The sequence below is a fragment of the Phalacrocorax aristotelis genome, chromosome 2, assembly GCF_949628215.1.
Source record: "Phalacrocorax aristotelis chromosome 2, bGulAri2.1, whole genome shotgun sequence".
NCBI classification, from domain to species: Eukaryota; Metazoa; Chordata; class Aves; order Suliformes; family Phalacrocoracidae; genus Phalacrocorax; species Phalacrocorax aristotelis.
In genome coordinates this window covers 40,455,422-40,473,607 of record NC_134277.1, presented here as the reverse complement: position 1 = coordinate 40,473,607, position 18,186 = coordinate 40,455,422, and the positions used below count along the sequence as shown (strand labels likewise).

Below are 18,186 nucleotides of genomic sequence, written 5' to 3'. Positions count from 1 at the left end.
GGAGTTAGCAGCGGTCCCTAATTTCTACTTTATGTTATTTTCGTACAGTGCGTTCGTATATTTGTCTGCTGTAGTCTGCTGGCAAACATTAGCATTCAGGCTTACATTTTTGACAAATGTGCAGACAGGAATAGCATGAATAGGCATCTTAAATATTAACAACCTAAGCATCTGTTGTGAAACAAATTTAATATATTTACTCTGTTTTTCTCACATTGTTAGAAAAGGTTACAATAAGTGTAAAATTTCAGCTGTAGTTAGCACAAGGAATGCTTGGATATTTCACTATCTCTTCAAGCATTTAACACAATCACCAGATAGAAATGTGTCAAATCAGGCGCACTATTCAAAAACAACTCGAAACAGTACGCGTAGAGTGTAAAGACATGAATGCAGGATGTTCTCTGCAATTTGTATCTTCTAATTACTCTGCAGCACTATCCGTAGAATTTGAGAGTGCTCTTTTCAGTCCCGTATCCCTACGTGGTCTTTAATACATTTCTACATACACTCATTTTCTAATTCATTTGCTGTTTGAGATCGCTATTGGCATTACCTTGCTTTTCAAGTCGAAGCAATGGTTTGCACAGAAATGTGTAATAACGTAGAGTAGGTAAGAAAACGAGCAGGCAGAAAATGCAACGTGTTCACGTATAAGCATGTCTCTAAACAGATAGCACATGCACATAGCAAGGCAATAGAAGAGAAATTAAAATCACTGGCTAGTATGCTATGTATGCCCGCTCTTGAAAACAAGCAGCTAGTGGAACAGAAACAACTGACTCCAAGGAATTCCTGCATCCGTGGAATAAAACTGTTCCGAGTAGAACAAGGGCACAGAAGAGTGAAGTCTCCAAAAAGACTGTAGAGTTATTTCAGGAATCAGTGCATTCCTTCCCTTTTTCCCACAAGTTCAAATATGTAATAAATAAGTCCTTTGTATGCAAAAGAGTTTACTGGAACAAAAAATATTTAAATGGAATGTTTTTTGTGCGTACACTTTGAAAAACTGGCCATTTCCTTTTTATATTCTTTGTTCTCAATACTTTAAATAGAAAACTAACTCTCACAGTTTCTCCTCTCCTGTTATTTTAGCGATACGCATGAATCCTAACCTGCTGCTGCGCGCTCCTGAGAAAGCACTGTAAAGCAGACAGTGTCGATCTGTAACTCACAAGTGGGACACGGTGCTTTGGCAGAATGAGAAGCAGAGAGGGTCTGCCACGATAGCCCAAGCCTGTACGGGAGCAGGGCACCTTTTTGGTTTGCAGCGTAGGCCCAGCGGGTCAGCTGACGAGCACCTGCCCTCTGTTGCTGTGCTTCCCAAGGCAGGGCAGGCAGCGCCAGCCCTGTCTGCAGCCCTGCCAGCATCCCACCCCACGGGTACCGCCATGGTCACTCCTGCCGGGAACGCGGGCACATCCACCCCTTCAGCACAAAAACCTCTTTAGGGTAGGACAGTCCTGAATAAGCACTAACTCATCCCACGTTTCAGGTTTGGGATAGAGAGGGGTATAAATGTGTGTGACTGCCATTCAGAAGGTGATCCGCTGAAGTCTGGTGTTCCTGGGGGGGTGGGGTGGGGGAACCAGATCTTTTAATTATATCACCTACTCAATTTTTGGAAGTATTGTCACCTTTTTATTGTCACCTATTTTTTAATCTGAGCGTTGTCAGATAAATTTGAAGTCCTTCTCAGGGTTTCCAGCTGTATTTGGAAAAAAAAAAATCAAGATTATTCTATTTTATTAATCCAATAGCTTGTGATATATAGAAAAAATATATTAAAAGTAGGTTTCTGAATTAAAACTGGAGGAAATAAGACTTCTGAATTGTTTTAGTCATATTTCTTGGAACTACGCTATTTTAACATAGATACTACTGAAGCATTTTATTGCCTTCTTGTACATACCTGCCATTGCTCTCTCTAGATATATCTAATATATATCCAATGAAGCCACAAACTTTCCTTCTACAACAGTTTAAACACATCTGGAACATTTTACTTTCTTATAATTTATGTTAATAGATGTAGAGTGTATATACAATCTCCTCAGAAATCATTGCTTTTTCTAAAGGGGAATTTTTTTACTTTCAGTCAGGGAATATATTTATAAGAACAAAATAACTCAAAGTATAGGCAATTCTATATATCATTTTATTTTCTGTTATATTAGGTTGATTATATAAAGCTTTCATTTAGAGCGATGGGATGATGAAATTACAGAGGAGTGATTGGCTTTTGCTTTTTCAAATGGTTCAAGTTGAGGGCTGCAAAAATGAATGTTTTTGGTAAAGTTCTTTGAGTACGTAATATTTTTCATAGAATTCTGACAAATTAATTTAATAGAAAAGCCACAAGTCTCTTAGCACGGGAGGCTATATTTTCAGGTAAAATGGAAGTTCTGCTTTTGCCATTATAGGCATCAGGCTTCAGTAATCTGCTCCTCTTGTGGAATGAACACTTTCTACTTAAAGCTATCATGCACCTACTGTTTATTTACGCTGCATTAAACTGACAGCGTGGCAATCAGAGGAAAAATATGACTTACTTTCCTGAAGTAAACACCAGTTTATAGGTTAGTGCATGTATTTATATTCCTGTCGCCACTAAATAATGGCTGTCTCCATTTTAATATCTACCTGTGGTGTTACCCAGGGCAGCTGGCTCTTCCTTGTGTAAAATGAGAAAAAAAATGGGGGGGGGTGGGGGGACCTGAGCAAGAAAAGAAAGTTTTGTTATCATTCCACTGCAAGAGGAACCTAATAGAAAAATGATTCAGTATTATTTTCTGTGGCATGCAGAAGCCAGTTTTAAAGACATAGTATTTAGTTTTACTTGGTGTATTTGAATTGCATCTCAAACAGGGAAAACAGAATTCCTTAACAGTATTTGTCTATCCAAGTCACTGAAATTGTATATTCAGGCAACGGCAGATTAAGGGCAGAAGCATTTTATTAATAACTGAAAGCACATATGTGTGTGTGATGAAAAATGTTCTGCAAATCTGTCACTATGCAATCAAGTGCATTTTTTAAACTTTAGTTGTCACAAAGTTGCTACAGATTCTAAAAAAAAAAAAGTAAAACAGTTTGACGGTTAAAGAGTAACTTACAGTTCTTATTGCTTGTTATGCTGAAATTTTACAACTTTATAAAGTCCATGTCAGAAAACCCCATTGATGTTACTTTTAATCTTGGACTAATGCATCCAAGTAGCTGGCTTTTGAACTGAAGACAACTGCAGAGAAAATAACCCACAGATTGCAGAAAGCTTCCTTAAATTCTCCGTCGGAGGATTCTATTAATAACCTCTACCTGAGAGGTCCATTTTTTCCTCAGATTCTGAAATTATTACTTCTAACATTAGGTTAGCTTCTGTGTCAGTTCCCATGTGAGTGGTATGATGAACTCTCAACAGCCCCGACCACAACTTCTAACTGTTGCTTCAGAAAGGATACACTATAATGTTCCCTTCAAAAATGTAGGTGTTTGTGAACATTTGCCGTCCTGTGGCATCTAAGTTTACCACAGTTATCACCAACACTTCATTACTTAATTGATATCCGTTTTGTTGCTTTGCAAATGTCGACTTCCTAATGGGTTCTGCACTGCGTTGCTCTCAGTAGGTAAAACTCTTGATAGAGATTAATTTTAAGGAGACTTGCCAGTACTGATCTTGTTCCTATGTTCTGATCTGTTCCTCATGCCCTGTACCAGCTGTAATCTACCCTTAATCTGTGTAATCTGGTGCAATGTAGTAGGAATGGCATAGTAATAGTAGAGTACAGTAGTAGAGCGTAGTAACATACCTCAGGCACCGTCTGAATTGTAAATACCTCCTTTTGAACTTGCCTGGCCTGACTTTCCTCCCATGCTCACTGGTGTATCACTGCAGAGGTTGGTAGACCTTTGTTTTTACAGTTTTTGTAGGGGATCAGTGTTAGGTGTTCAGATGGGCCGAGGGACACGCTAATACTCAGTATTTATGCCAAGGTCACCTTTTAGCTATTTATTTAGAATACCAATACACAGCGATCTCTTTGGAGGTCAATTTTCCTGTGAGGCCCTCTGCATTTCTGTACGCCTGGATTAGGACAGGCTGTGAGAAGGCTTCCTTTCGCCAGAGCGTAGGCTAGCTCCTCTCTCTGAGCTGTTGTAAAGCATCGTTGGAAACGCGTCTCCACAGCTGTAAATTCATAAGAGTTAGCTCTCACCGCTTTGTGCTTTTCTGTGGTGAACTGCAGGTTAGATAGGCGGAAGAGTCTGCTCGTCTGCAGATGGACCTCAGTCACCCCAGCTGCACCTGGGTGCAGAACATCAGGATGGGCCACGTCTATCAGCTGTGTTGGCCTTGCGTAACTCCCAGCAACTATCTGCTCTATCTCTTTCCCTTGGCACATTATGACATGATATGACCTGAGGAGATGAGGGAGGTGCTTCAAACCTCGAGTGCATCTCATCTTCCCAGGATCCTGCTCTGACAGGATTTATTTGGCCAGCAGCAATCATTTGTGTGTCGTTCCACTTGCTGCTCACTAGAAGAAGTAGTGATGCACTCGGATTGCATATACCTGGAGGATTGTCTCGTAATCTTTTCTGGTGTCTGGAGTCCTGGTTCTGGTTTCAGCCCTGACAAAAATATGTGATCTTGGATAAATAACTGACCGTGCTATGTTTGCAATCATTAATGCTTAAGCCTGCTTTTGAAAATGCTCAGCACTCGCAACTTCTTGTGAAAGAAAAGGAAGCTGCAGCATACAATCCCTCTATAAACGCGGCCTTAATATGCCCTTGGTTTATTTACCCAGCTATAAAATTAATCATATATATGTTTCATAGAACACAGAAGGATTAATTAATTCTTTATATTTGTAAATCAGCCCTAGAGTGGAAAACATTGTACAGCACAAGTCCAAAGAATTGCTGCTCTGAACTCAAACCCACATGCAAAGGTATGGCAAAGGTATTTCCTTTTCAGCAACTGCACTTAGGATATTTGTCTGTTTGTAACAGCCAGGTAATTAAAAACATTTGCAATGAACAGGAGAAAAATTCTAAATATCATACACGCCCTGTATTCCCACTTCTAATACATCAAATAGAAGACAGAAAGAGAGGAGGGGAGGGAGAGTATGAGAGAGTGTGTGTGCACGAAAACTCACAGAAGGACCAAAGGCAAAAACTGAAGTGGAGAGAAATTGCAGAGTGGGTTTGAAAATGTTTATAATCAAAGATTTAAACAATATTTTTGTAGAGAGACATATTAGGAAGATTTTAAATCATTAACGCTTTTCATCATAGGTGGGCTTCCTTGATAAATGTAAGAAGTCTCAAGAATAATTAAAGGCATCTTAAAACTTAAAAAATGACAGTTTTAGCTTCTAAGGATTCATTGCAATATAATAATACTGTGTGCTTTTTAGTGTTACTTCTGCACTAGACATTTAATTACAGTCTTTGTGAGACATGTTATCTGTACAGTAACCAGTGCATAAAAAGAATGATATATACTTTTACATACAAGCTCTTGCTTGCCAGCTTTCTTTTTAAGATTATAGATTAAGATCTCTAATCCAGAATGTTAATGTCTTCAGTGAAAATAACTTAATTTTACACAATTTTTGGGAGAAATGGGGCATTTATTGTAATAGTATTTCTTCTGTAGTTACACTTCTTTTTGCAATAATCTTTGAACTGTTGTGTAGCAGGTTTTTTTTCTTTCTGTGCAAGGGCCCAAACTCAGCGTTTCTTTGCATGTTCAAAGGATAGATTTTAGAACACTGAACAAAAAAGCGTATTTAAGTTACATATTGAGAAGTAAGATTAAAAAAAAATCCAAGAGTAGTTTGGTAGGCTTTTCACATGTACAGCTTAATGTTTAGAGGAAATTTCGAGCTTGCTTTTCCCATGTCAGATATTGAACACTCTCTGAAACACGTTGTGGATAATGTAAATTTATGGGATTCCTAACTTTGTCCGCACATTGCTGTGGAGAAGTGAGTACGATTGCAAGGAAGGTCAGGTACGTAAAATGAGAGTCCTTCTTTTGATACAGATTTCTGTAATTGTGCAGCTTGTGAAAAGTGTTCCTCCAGATACTGAACTTCCCACAGTTCCCCATGCTCGGCACTGCGGTCGTCGCAGGGCAAGGCACAATGGGAACCGCATCCAACCATTTTAAAGCAGAGCTTTTCAATCGATCATATGTATGTCCTCTTTCGGGTTTCGTTTTTCACTTCTTAACTACCAGTATTGTGCAGGAACAGTACAATATTGGTGTTGAGCCCCTAGTTTCGGTATGCTCTGTAAGAAAATCGCACAGTATAATCAATCAATCAAAATCAATCTCTGTCCAATTGACTGTGTTTTATTGACTTTCTTTTTCTTTCTTTTCTTCCTCACTTGGCTCACTGAATACATAACCCTTTTGGTCATTCTGGAATAATTTTTTTAATAAACTTTATAAGATAAAGGATGCAATAATTTTATAATAAGATTTTAATATTTGAAACTTCCGATTCCACTACTTTCTTTATTCGGATTGCACGTCCTATGAGAAACTGACTCCTGCATTTCCACTTAAAATGACAATTAGGATACTTATTTGTGCAGCTATTATTTTCTAAGCATTCCAGAAGAATTTTCTAGATACCATGCAAGAAAACTGAACCAGTAGAATCTTTTTATATGGGTGGCATGATGACAAATATTCTTTGAGAAGCGTTACACTGCCTGATAAATTGCATTTTCAAGCAGTATTTTATATAGGTTCTGTCTCTTTAAAAATGCAGTCTCCTCTATTTGCCCTATTAATTGTTGATATGTTGCCATCCATGAGACAAAAATTAGAGCTGTAATTAAATAATCATGTGATGCTCCTTAGTGCCAGTGAGAGCAAACTCATTTTTCCAGGCCCTGATGGTCACTGATTATTGTATTACTACTGGCTTGCTTTATTTTTTTTTAATGGCTCTATATTGCTGGGTTACCTAACCACTGCCCTTCTTTTCAAAATTAAAGGAATTGAAGAACATTAAGTCACTTAATTGGCCACTGGTCTGCAGGGACACAAAGTAGTCGTACCTTCCCTGCTTTTTGGTCACTCAATTGGTTCTACTGGGAGAACTACATCAGTGGTGTGGTTGCGTGCCATTTAATTTACACTGGTGTTTTGGCTGGGATGGATGCATATAGGGAATGCCAGGAGAATTACAAAAGGAGCAGGGTATTAAAATTCAGAAATGATTAAAATTGAAATAAAAGGATGCTGCTTCTTTGCCAGTACTCTGGCAGTCATAATGACACATAGAGATTAGTTTCCACCTTCATCTTTTCCTTCTTTCTCATTTCCTCTTGTTTATTGTTGACACATTTTCCTTATGTCTCTGCTTCTCAGCGCTTTTTTTCACTGTTATATATTCCTACTTTTTCTCTTTCCTTAAGCATGGAGAAGCTTACTTAACCTTATTATAACAATAACAGAATAGGTTATTAATATTTAATATGCACATGATTAAAATTTCTCTCTTAAACATAGGTCAGCTCTATTATTAACTGACATGTTATTTTTCATTAAAAAATTTTTATTCTGCCCTTACGGTTTCTCAAACACCCTTTACTTTGGTGGTGATTTAACACATAATGTTTAGAAAACTGTGTTAGGCTAGTGAAAAAAAAGAACTTACCAGTCATGGATAATCAATTATGCATGAATTCAGATATAACAGATGGAAACTGGTGAGTTAAAGTTTCTCTTTAGCTTCGTGATTTTTTTGTTTTGTTTTTGTGACACCTGTCTCTTATGTATAGATAAACATCTAACATAGCATACTGCTTTTCATGCATCTTTGTGTTTTTTGCTTTTTGGATTTGGGCTTTTTTGTTTTTGGTTTTGTCAGTGTGGCATAAACTCATTTTCCCCTGTTTCTATCTTACTTTTTTTCATTTGTTTGTCTGCTAGCATTTCTATACTGCCTTCCTTTTCTACAGCTAAATTGTCCTGCGATGAAGCCAGCGTTTAATCTTCTAATAAATTATACAATGTCATTTAACCTTAAAATTATGTCAGCACAATATTTTAAACTGTGTGAGTTCACTTCTGCCTTCAGCTGCTCATGGCCTATAGTGTTATGACATTAAAGCAACAGGGTAGACTGTGCCCGTGCATATGCATTCATATATGCGTATACGCACATTCTTGTGATTGTGATACTTATATAGGCGTTCCCTCCAAAGGCATTAATTAAATTTCTTTCAATCATTTGACAATGAAGCAGATTGCTTTAGTGCTTTTTATTAAAAGTTCAGTATGGACTGGGCATAATATTTCTTTTGGTCATAAGACCTAAATCAAGCAAAAAAGACGATAACCCTTTGCGATGTGCCCACAGCAACAGCCAATTGGTATTAAGCAAAAGAAGAGCTAAATACATTTTCTCTCTCTTTACACAGAAGAAGACCTGGAAGAGCTTTAAGCATGGGCTTGGATATGAGATAATAGGTTTTTTTGTGTAGTTCATTCATGGCAGCATCTTGGGGGATTCTTATATTTGAATGTGTCCTGTGTTTCAGGAACACGGGTAAATAGATTTGGACATTACTTTTCTATGACTGCGATAATTTGGAGCATTTCTTCACCTGGCTCCACCCACCTTTGAAACGGCACATTTTCAGATGTGGCGCAGAGAGATTTTCCATCTGTATACCTATAAAACAAAAATGAGCTGAGAGAATGCACGGCATCTTTTTCAGGAGCAGAACATTTCAAAATTCCTCATGAGCATCTTATCAACATTTCTGAGGAAAAAAAATCTAATAGAGGAAGGAGTTTGTAGTATAACCTGCCAGAAACAAATTATGTAGAAGATATCCTATGGAAATTAACATGGATGCTGTAAAAATAGTTAGCTTCAAATTATATTTCTTCTATCACAGCTGAAGCTCTCTTCTAGGAAACTTCATGTGCATGCCTCAGTTTCTTCTTAGTCAGCTATTCTTATGTCAACATAAAATACAAACTTTTCCCCCAGATTTTGATATTTAATTCAGGAACTAATATTTACACACTTATTCAGGCATTTCTTTCTGGCACTTGCATGAGTATAAATGAGCTATCATAAATATTGCCCTCATTTTGCCTTAAAAATATTGTATTTTGGTGGGTTCCCAACGGCTGCTCATCTCAGATTGTTTCCATTGTAGCCACTTAGCAGGAAATCTAGAAATGTAGTTGTTTTATCAAAAGAATACATCAAATACTTGAATACATTTTTGTTAATTTCTCCTTTTTGTTCTGTTTTTCTAAATTAGAACAAGAATTTGAACATTTACAGGGTACTTGGAGTAACATTTTGAAGTGGCTTGTTTTTGCTTGTGTTGTTTGCATTTAAACTCAGCTTAGGGCTGAAACGCGTATAAGTGACCTTTGTCTTAGTGACACTGCATATGCTACACCTTTTTTTTTGTTAGCGCCTGAATATTAACTGGTACCTTGTTCCTTGAAGTAACTGTGAATATTAACAGCTAATTGTTCCTGAAAAGAGCTGTGAAAAAACTAATTCGTTTAGTCTTTGTTATTGTGGAATCATCTGGGTTTGAGACTGGAAGGAGCCCTAGAAGAAAAAGCGAATTCGGCCAAAACCACCAACTTTCAATTTGTTTTACACCAAACCCACACATTTTGCATGTATTTTATGTACAATGAATATTGACTCCTGTCAAGTTTGGCCGTAATTAGATGCACAGTTTTACTTAAAAGGTTTTGAACCTTAGAAAAAATGTAGCAGAACCTGGGCAGAGTCTGAGTTAACAATGAAACTGGAAACAGGACATTTCATGTGGTTTTGGGTTTCATAATGAAAGTTTGACATAGTTCAAGTCATCAATCAGTTCTAACCATTTCCTTAGACTTAAACTCTTCCATGTTTTCAATTTTTATCAGTAGATTTTATTCATGCTATCAGGTCAAAGAAAAAGATGATTGCTTGTCCTGTTGATGAAGTATTCCTGTGTAACAAGTCACTGTGGTTTGAGCTCAGCAGTGCGGGCATCTGGGCTCTAGCTAATAATGCTTGAATAATCCTTCTGCAGTGCTAACTGCAATGGTTCAGACTGTTTTCTACCGTGATGTGCAGCTTTGCTTGGGCTGTGTGAAATTCATCCTTGCCCAGAATCGTTGGATTAAGCTTCTGTATTCCTAAAAGCATCCTTTTTGGTTTTTTTTTTTTGACTGGGAGAGAAGTGCATTGGTTGGAAGAAGTCAGGAAAGAGAAGAGAAGCAGCAGCAGCCAACAACATTTCAAAACATTTCGGAGGGAACTTGTTACTTTGCTTTTAACAAGTGAAAATAACTGGAGCTCTACTGATTTATATGTCGGGGGATCATGGTTTACATACTATTAAATTAATAGAGCTTCTATTCAGACACATCCCTAAAATAGCTGCTTATCAACCGACCCTTCTTTCAGGTAACAGTTATATGCCCATCTCATGCCTAGGAGTTATCTAGTGCTGCAATGGTTAGGGTTTTAACAGGAACCACTGTGTTTTCATCTCCCCGTGTCCCACATTTAACATCTTCACCTGAACTTGGCTGATCCTAAGATGCCAGCTTTCCGCCTTTCTTCCAGCTGCCTAATTGCATTAAATATTATTATATAAATTTCTATTACTTTTTTTTTGTTCTTTTTTGTGGAAGCAGTTGGCTGTAGCTGCCACATGGAAATTACGAGCATGACTCATCAAGGATCTAGTCTACTGTTACGGATGGAAGAGGATATGGTCCACAAAATTCTGGGGTTTTTAAGTCAAAGCTTTTTATTTGAAGATTTTTTTTTGAAGTTGTTCTGAAATCCACAGTCATAAAATTGTTGGTTTATATTAAATAACATACAGACAGTGTTTGTGGAAGTTGCAGTGTGTGAACCCGGCTTGTCCACGTTGCAGGTGGAAACCGTGCAACTACAGAGTAAGATTTATGTGATTAATCCATTAATATTCATTGCTGTGATCTTTTATGGGAAAGCGGACACCTGTCTATTACAATTTCAACCAGTTAGGATTTCTCGTGGCAGCCAGAGGTAAAAGACTCCATTTCCATTAGCGGTCATGTTCACCCTTCATCATACCAAGCAATTTTGTTGGGTTTTACTCCATAATTTTCTTCCAGCATTTTCCCTCTCTGTGACTCATTTGGCACCAAGGGGCAAACTGAAATGACTGTCAGGGCCACATCAGCAACTGTATGTATTTACTTCAGTTGTACAAACGTCTTTGTCAAAATAGACATACAGCTATGAAATGGACTTATGCAAAATCGTGCAGTAGTTTGACTAAAAGTGACTTGTTTCATCCAAAACCAGATTTTGCATATACTTATTCAACTCTATTTTTAAAAGAAGATTCCGTGATTGAAATACGCTGCAGAAAATGTTTGCAGGAGTAAACGAACCTCGTCACAGAGGCAATCAATAGGGAGATGTCTGTTTGTATATGATTTTACATATCTGCAAGCTAGCTGAAACATCCAACTACAAAATACTGCACCATGGGACACTGTAGATATATGATACTTTCCAGGGGATTTGGGGTCCGTAAACTAATGAATGCACTACATGTAGCCGTATATGTAGGTTTTTCACCTCTGACGAATATGGTAAGGATAATTTACTTCACTTAATAAGCAATTAAGTGATGTTCAATACAGCTGACTATTGTAAGTTAAATATTCATTTTACGTAACTGTTTCAGGACATCGTGTGTGAGAGAACACAAACGAGCAGAAATTGCTCATGCAAAATGTGAGAGGGGACGACAGCTTGTGTGCGATGCCTTTCAGTGCTATGAATTTCATTTCATAGCACTTTTGCTTTTTGACAGGCATCCTATCCAGGCTGGGGCAGGTTGCAGTCAAAAAAATCTAGGTTGGTATGTAACTTTTGAGTTTAGCGTGGGGGATGTTGCAGAACACTGTGATTCACATTGGTGCGCATGGGATTCTTGGGTCATATGTAAATTGAGATTGTGGCAGTCAGGTTGGTTAAGGTGTTTGGGCCGTGTCAGGCAACTATTGTTGCAGGGCAAAACGGAGGGGAAGTCAGTCTGAGGAGACTGAACAGCACCTTCAATCCGAGGTCCAAAACATGCGGGGCCACCGGACTGCGCCTACACCACAGCAGTGACTGCGCCAACCCTTGCACAGCTGGACATGGGAAAGGACAGCAGGGCGCATCCTTCCCCTTAACCCACATTTCCGTCTAACCCACGTGGCAATTAGGCAGAAGCCCACTGGGGAGCCATCCACCTTTTGGCCGTAGATGTTTACCTTCAGAAAGCCATGGATTGGTATTTTTCATTGCCTTGCTGTCCGCAGATGTGCACGCATCGCCCCTTGCAGCGGGGAAAATGCATTCAAGTCCCCAGCAAAGTGAGTTTCCTGGCAGTCCCACTGCTGCTGCACAGCTCTGCATCATCTCCAGCACGGGCTGGTACTTATGAGCTACCCAAATGGCCGCAGAGTTGTCAGAAGTACATATGTATAAAACCCAATCAGCCTGATCTCCCCAAAGAAATCTGATAAAAGAGAATACACAGCCATGCTGGTTTTGCTCTGCTGCCAGGTCATTTCTGTTTGCGTTGCATGAGAGCCAAGCCTCAAGATTTGGGCCCATATTTCCTAATTTATTTTGAACAAGAAAAGATTAGAATAGAGACCTTAGGAGGCACCGAGGCAGCATGCCACACTGGAGAATTTGTTTTGTTTTGCAGCTACTGAGACTGCTGCTCGGGAGATAATTCACCATGGGGTTGAAAAAACACAGTCTAACTTTTTTAAGTATTTGTCTTATTTAACCACAACCTACTGCAAAATGCATTTATATATCATAAACAGAGTGCAACAACTTTATTAAGGATTAATAAGCTTTATTAAGCATATATTTGTCTGCTGTATGTTGACTAGAAGCTATGAAAAATGTGAGGTTACTATTGCCGCGTGTTTAAATGATTGCCTGCATATGTATCCATGACAATATCTATTCATCTTCTGTTCTTTATATATGTTTTTATTATAAATATCTTTATTCTAGTGGAACATTTTAATATCAAAGTTGACACAGTGAAGTGCAAATTGGAATAGGTCAAATGAAAATCAGATATCTGTATCTTGAATTTATTCCAAGTAGTTTGGTATTGATAAGAGAAATCTGATTGTTGTCTACATGTCAAGATGTAGCAGCCTTCAGTAATTCGTGCTTTCTAGTCAAAGCAAGGGTTCCAGGCTCAGCCTTCCAAGTCTGTAGTAAATACTTTACCAGGCATAAGTGATGTACGGGAATTAGATTAATCCATGTTGTAGGGAGTTTATAAGGTTTAGTACATATATGCAGTTTCAAGAAGAGAGTTATTTTCCATAATCATTTATCTCAAGCATAGGAAGCATATGCATGATTATATAATTAACAGAATATTTGTTTGTCAGTGTTTGGTTAGTGTGCATAATAATATCATTATTAGGCCTTCTGTGCTCCTGTATTATCAGATTGTTATCTCTCTGCTCCTTTAATTCACTGTCTCTGCTTTTTAGATTAATTAGTTTGTTTTAATCCGAACATTTTAAGGTTTCTTTGACCACGAAGGGACTGGTTTGTGAACACCAAAGCAAAAGTTGTTTTAGAAAGGCTTTTAATCTGTTTGGTTTAGTTTGGTTCTGTTATTGTCATATCTGGTAATCATTCTTATAAGGTGGTGTTTTAGTCCCAAATCTTGTTCCAGATCATATTTTGAAATATCTGCTCTATTCTAATCAGCTCTGCATCTCTCAAATTATCTCCACTGTCCTTTTCCTCCATCATACTGCAGGCAGCATACTGCCAGCTAAAACTCTCTCATCCTTCATTTATTTTCTTCTTTGGAGGTCAGTCTTGCTCACTGCTGAAGTTTACTGTATCAGGCTTTCCTGAAAAGCACGAAGACTGATACAATGTTGATATTTTCCATTGTGGCCGCAAAGTTTGAATTCAACTAGTTAACACCGTTTTTCCTCCAAGTATTCAAACGTATCGGGAAATAAGGATTCTTCTTTTGTCTTCTTTTTTTTTATTATTATTATTTTAAGAGGGACTGAATAATACTCATTCTATCTTGTTGGAAAAAGATTGGTTTCTAAATAAACAACCCGCTAGACAGTTATCCCTTGATCATATGTTATGGAAGATGTCATCTACATTTTCCCTTGTTTTTCTTTGTGAAACATGTTTCTTCCTTTTTTTTTTTTTTACTGTTTTTTTCCTTTTCAGCACTCTCGGTAACAATCTTAGTAACCTTTTTCAGGGCATGCAACATATGTACAACTTTTTGTGCTTCCTATGTATGCCACCTCCACTTGCTCCCCTTTGAATAAAGGTATTATGTAACAGCGTGTTCATTTTCGAGCCTTGCATTTCTTTGCTTCTGAGATTATAATCTATTTTGTGCATTGCTGAATACGATAAATATTTCATGTATTTCACCCTATTACCATTTTCTTTTTCCTGCATGCTGTTTGTGCTTATTTCGGTAAACGTCAGCATGTTTCTTTACCTAGCCTCGATGCATTCCTCTTGTTTTATAGTAATACATGAGTAACGATAATCCTGCTCTTCATGGATTTATTGATTTGCCTTTTCTTTGTTCAGAGGCCATGCTATTTTGTGTGTTACAGAATTGGTATTAGCCTCCCCACTTCTCTACTTTTGCTGCTGCAAGTTGTATGTGTAGTTTGGTATGGAGTTTTGTTGGTTTTTTTTGTTTTGTTGTGGTTTTTTTCCCCCTCTTTTTTTAAAGTCACTACCCTAAACATGTTGGCTATATATCTGCCTGTGCAATAATTCATGTTTTCTGTGGTTGATGATGCAGCTTTCCTTTTAGACACAGTATATTCAAAGAGTATGCATTTTATCAATAAAGAAGTTTAATTTTTCTCTTATCTCGTAGCTTGTACAAACTTGTTGCTTTCAAGTTTGTCTAGTTGGGTTACTTTTTTACCAAGTGCATTGTGGGAAAAAGTCTGTCTCGCAGTTATTTATTTTGTCAATGTTACCACCTTTTAGTTTTCACCTTTTACCAGTGGCTTTCGGTCCTGGTCTGCGGACATTATACAGGGACGGTCTTGTAACGTCCCGCGTCGCGGTGGGGCCGTAGTATTTCGCCGTTATGAGCACGGAGTGATTTATTGCTGTTACCTAGGGTATGTTGCTGTTTGATGTAGCTTGCCACGGCGCCCACCGCCTCACCCTTGCCGTGTGCCTGATGCCCTCCACTGAACGGGGGCACGCTCACCCCACCTCTGCCCCCTTCTAATGGGCCTGGTGCTTGTCTTCCACCTCTGCTCATATCAAGGCGGGGGTGAGAGGAGCCTCTTTCTCCCCACGCGGCCTGCTGGCCCCCCGGGGGCGGCCCCCGCGGCGCGCCCCCACCTGCGGGTGCGCGGGGCCGAGCGCCCCGGCCGCCCCCCTCTCCTCCCCAGCGCGGAAACCCCGCACCGCTCCGCGGCCGCCGCCGTTGTGCACCTGCCCGCCGCGGCCCGGCCCGCGCAACCCCCGCGCCGAGGGGCGGGGGCTGCGCTGGCGCGGCGCCGGCAGGATATTGTTCAGCCTTCACCCCCGCCCCTCCTCCTCCTCTTCTCCCCCCCCCCCCCCCCGTTCTCCCCACACCAAGCTCCCGCCGGCTCGCCCCCTCCTCCGCAGAGCCCCCATCTGCTACGTGCCTGCGCGGCCGGCGCTGCGTGCGCGGGGCGGCGCTGCGCTGCGCGGCGCTGCGCGGGGCGGCGGGCATTGTGCGCGGCGCAGGCAGGGCCGCCTCACCCGCACCCGCCTGGCTGCAAATTCGTGCGCGCCCGGAAGCCGCACGCCCTCTTCCCCCGGTCCCCCGTCCTCCCCCCCCCCCCCCCGCTCACCTACCGGCGGCGGCGGCGGCCGCCCCCCCGCCCCCGGCCCGGCGCCCCCTCCCCGCTCCTCCCTGCGGTCCCCCTTTGCCACCTCTCCTCTCCCGTCCAGCTTTCCCCCCCCCGCCCCGACTTCCCCGCCGGCCTCCCCTCCCCCACGCCTCTCTCCTTCACCACCTCCTCCTCCTCCTCCTCCTCCTCCTCCTCCTCCTCCTCCTCCTCCTCCTCCTCTCTGCCACTTTCTCTCTCCCAGGACGCGTCGGATGATCCGGGGCCGCCGGGGAAGGGCTCCGGGCAGCAGCAGGGAGGCTGCGTCCTCCTCCCGACTCGGGCTGTTAAAAAAAAAAAAAAAAAAAAAAAAAAAAAGCCGGTGGCCTCGGTGTTATTTTGTATTAAAATGAGGAGGAGGAAGAAGAAGCAGCGGCAGCGGCAGCAGCGGCAGCGAGCGGTAGCGGAGAGGAGGCGAGGAGGCTGTGAGCAGGGGACGGCGGCGGCAGCAGCAGCAGGAGGAGGAGTAGTGATGAGTCAACTAATAATTTAATGGGGACAGAAACAGAGAGAGGGAGAGAGAGAGAGAGAGAGAAGGGGGGGAGAGAGAGCAGAGCGAGGCAGCTCCGTCCGGGGACACACACACACACACACACACACACACATATATATATATCCATGTAACATCCAGCAACAACCACCAAACCGGCCTAAATAACAACCATACTCAGCCAGCCAGGGGAAACGAGAATTAAAAAAAAAAAAAAAAAAAGACAAAAAAAACCCCAAAGCCTACCATTATTATTATTTTTCAATTATTACTGTTTTTTTTGCTGGCTTGGTTTTTGTTGTTGTTGGCTTTTTGCAACCTTTCTATTTTATATTTTTTACCCCTTCCTGCGAGTAACTCTTCTCGGAGTTCCCAGATATTTTTTTCTTCTTTGCAGAAGCAGAACCAGTTTTTTGTTGGGTTTTCTCTTTTTTTTTTTTTTAATAATAGAGAGGGTTGGGTTTTGTGTTGATTTTTTTTTTTTTTTTAATTACAATTTCTCCCGGTTTTGGACTCGGAGGGAGTGAAACCTCGTCACTTTTTGTAGTGGTGGTGGTGTGCCTTGTTGTGTGTGTTTCCTTCCTCCCCTCTGTTCTCCCTCCCCTCCTCTCGCTCCCTCTCCCCCCTCACTCGCACAACAGCCCCCGGTAAATGAGAGGAGACAGGTCCTCTCTGCTTTTTTTTTTTTTTTTTTTCTTTTTCTCCTCTCCTCTCCCCGGACCGCAAAGGCGAGATTAAAAGTGGCATTTTAGTGCCTTTTCCTGCAATTTTCTCTACGCTGTTTTTTTTTTTTTTTAATTATTATTTTTATCTCCAGTAGCGATCTCTGGGGCTGAGGTTTCCGCAGAAAGTTTGGGGGCTGTTACGGTGTGTATTTTTGCGGAGGGGGAGGGGAGCGGGCTCCTTCTGTGTGTGCTGCTCCTCTGGGTGCCTATTGGAGAATAATAGTGTAAGTGACAACCTAGAAGTAGACTTTCTGCTCTTCACACTGGATAGAAAAGCTGCCTTTTTTTTTCCTTTGCTTTTTTTTTTTAATACCCCCCTTTCTCACTTGCTCCTGTACGCATTGGTTTTATTTTTGAAAGCATAGCTAGACTTAAGTCATCCTCCACCTCAATTTAAACCTGCTACTTTATTTTTTTTTATTATGATGATGAATTCCTCCTTTTGAGCGTTACACTTGTCTGATCAATTTGATCTTCAGCTCCTTCTTCCGTTGCTAAACCTCGAAAATTGGCGCTCTCAAAAGATATTTAATCTGTATTTTTTGTCCATTGCCATTTTTGCTCATGGCTACTCTGTTTCTCGCTATCTATTTTTGCCCCTCCCCGCCTAGAGGAAAATAGCAACACGAAAAAAAGAAAAAATAAGAGAATATTAGGGGAAGTAGTCCTCAGGTCTGCTGCCCCCCCTCTCCCCCCCTCCAAAAAGGGGGGGACCTAGAAAACATCAGTCTTGAACTTCTTCCTCTTCAAGAGCTCGGGCTGCAAAGGAAACCTCCTTTGTTTTTGTTATTTATATGCTGTCAAGTTTTGAAGTGGTGAGTTTCGGGTCGGTTTTGCTAATTTCACTCAGAAAACTGCAGTGTTTCTGTTTCTAGATAAGTACTTTGCTTCTTTGTCTCTTTAAAAGGTCACAGGGAAAGCTTGGCCTGGATTGTGAGAGCCATATGGAACGGATAAGTGCGGAGCCTCTCTCAAATGTGATTATGGGTTTTTATGGGGGA

General features: G+C 40.6%; 1 protein-coding gene across 6 annotated transcripts in view; it reads left to right on the top strand.

Annotated features, from left to right (window-relative positions):
• The window catches only part of SATB1 (SATB homeobox 1), a 93,896-nt gene that overhangs the window by 1,464 nt on the left and 74,246 nt on the right, over positions 1 to 18,186 (top strand). For 3 of the 6 annotated variants that reach the window (XM_075083203.1, XM_075083201.1, XM_075083198.1), the window contains exon 1: positions 17,526 to 18,000. The exons of 2 other annotated variants lie outside the window; for them this stretch is intronic. The gene's annotated coding sequence lies outside the window, so the exon portion shown is untranslated. Of the gene's footprint in view, positions 1 to 16,606; positions 18,001 to 18,092; positions 18,163 to 18,186 lie in introns of those variants that run through there. One more of the 6 variants, XM_075083199.1, reaches the window with a different exon arrangement.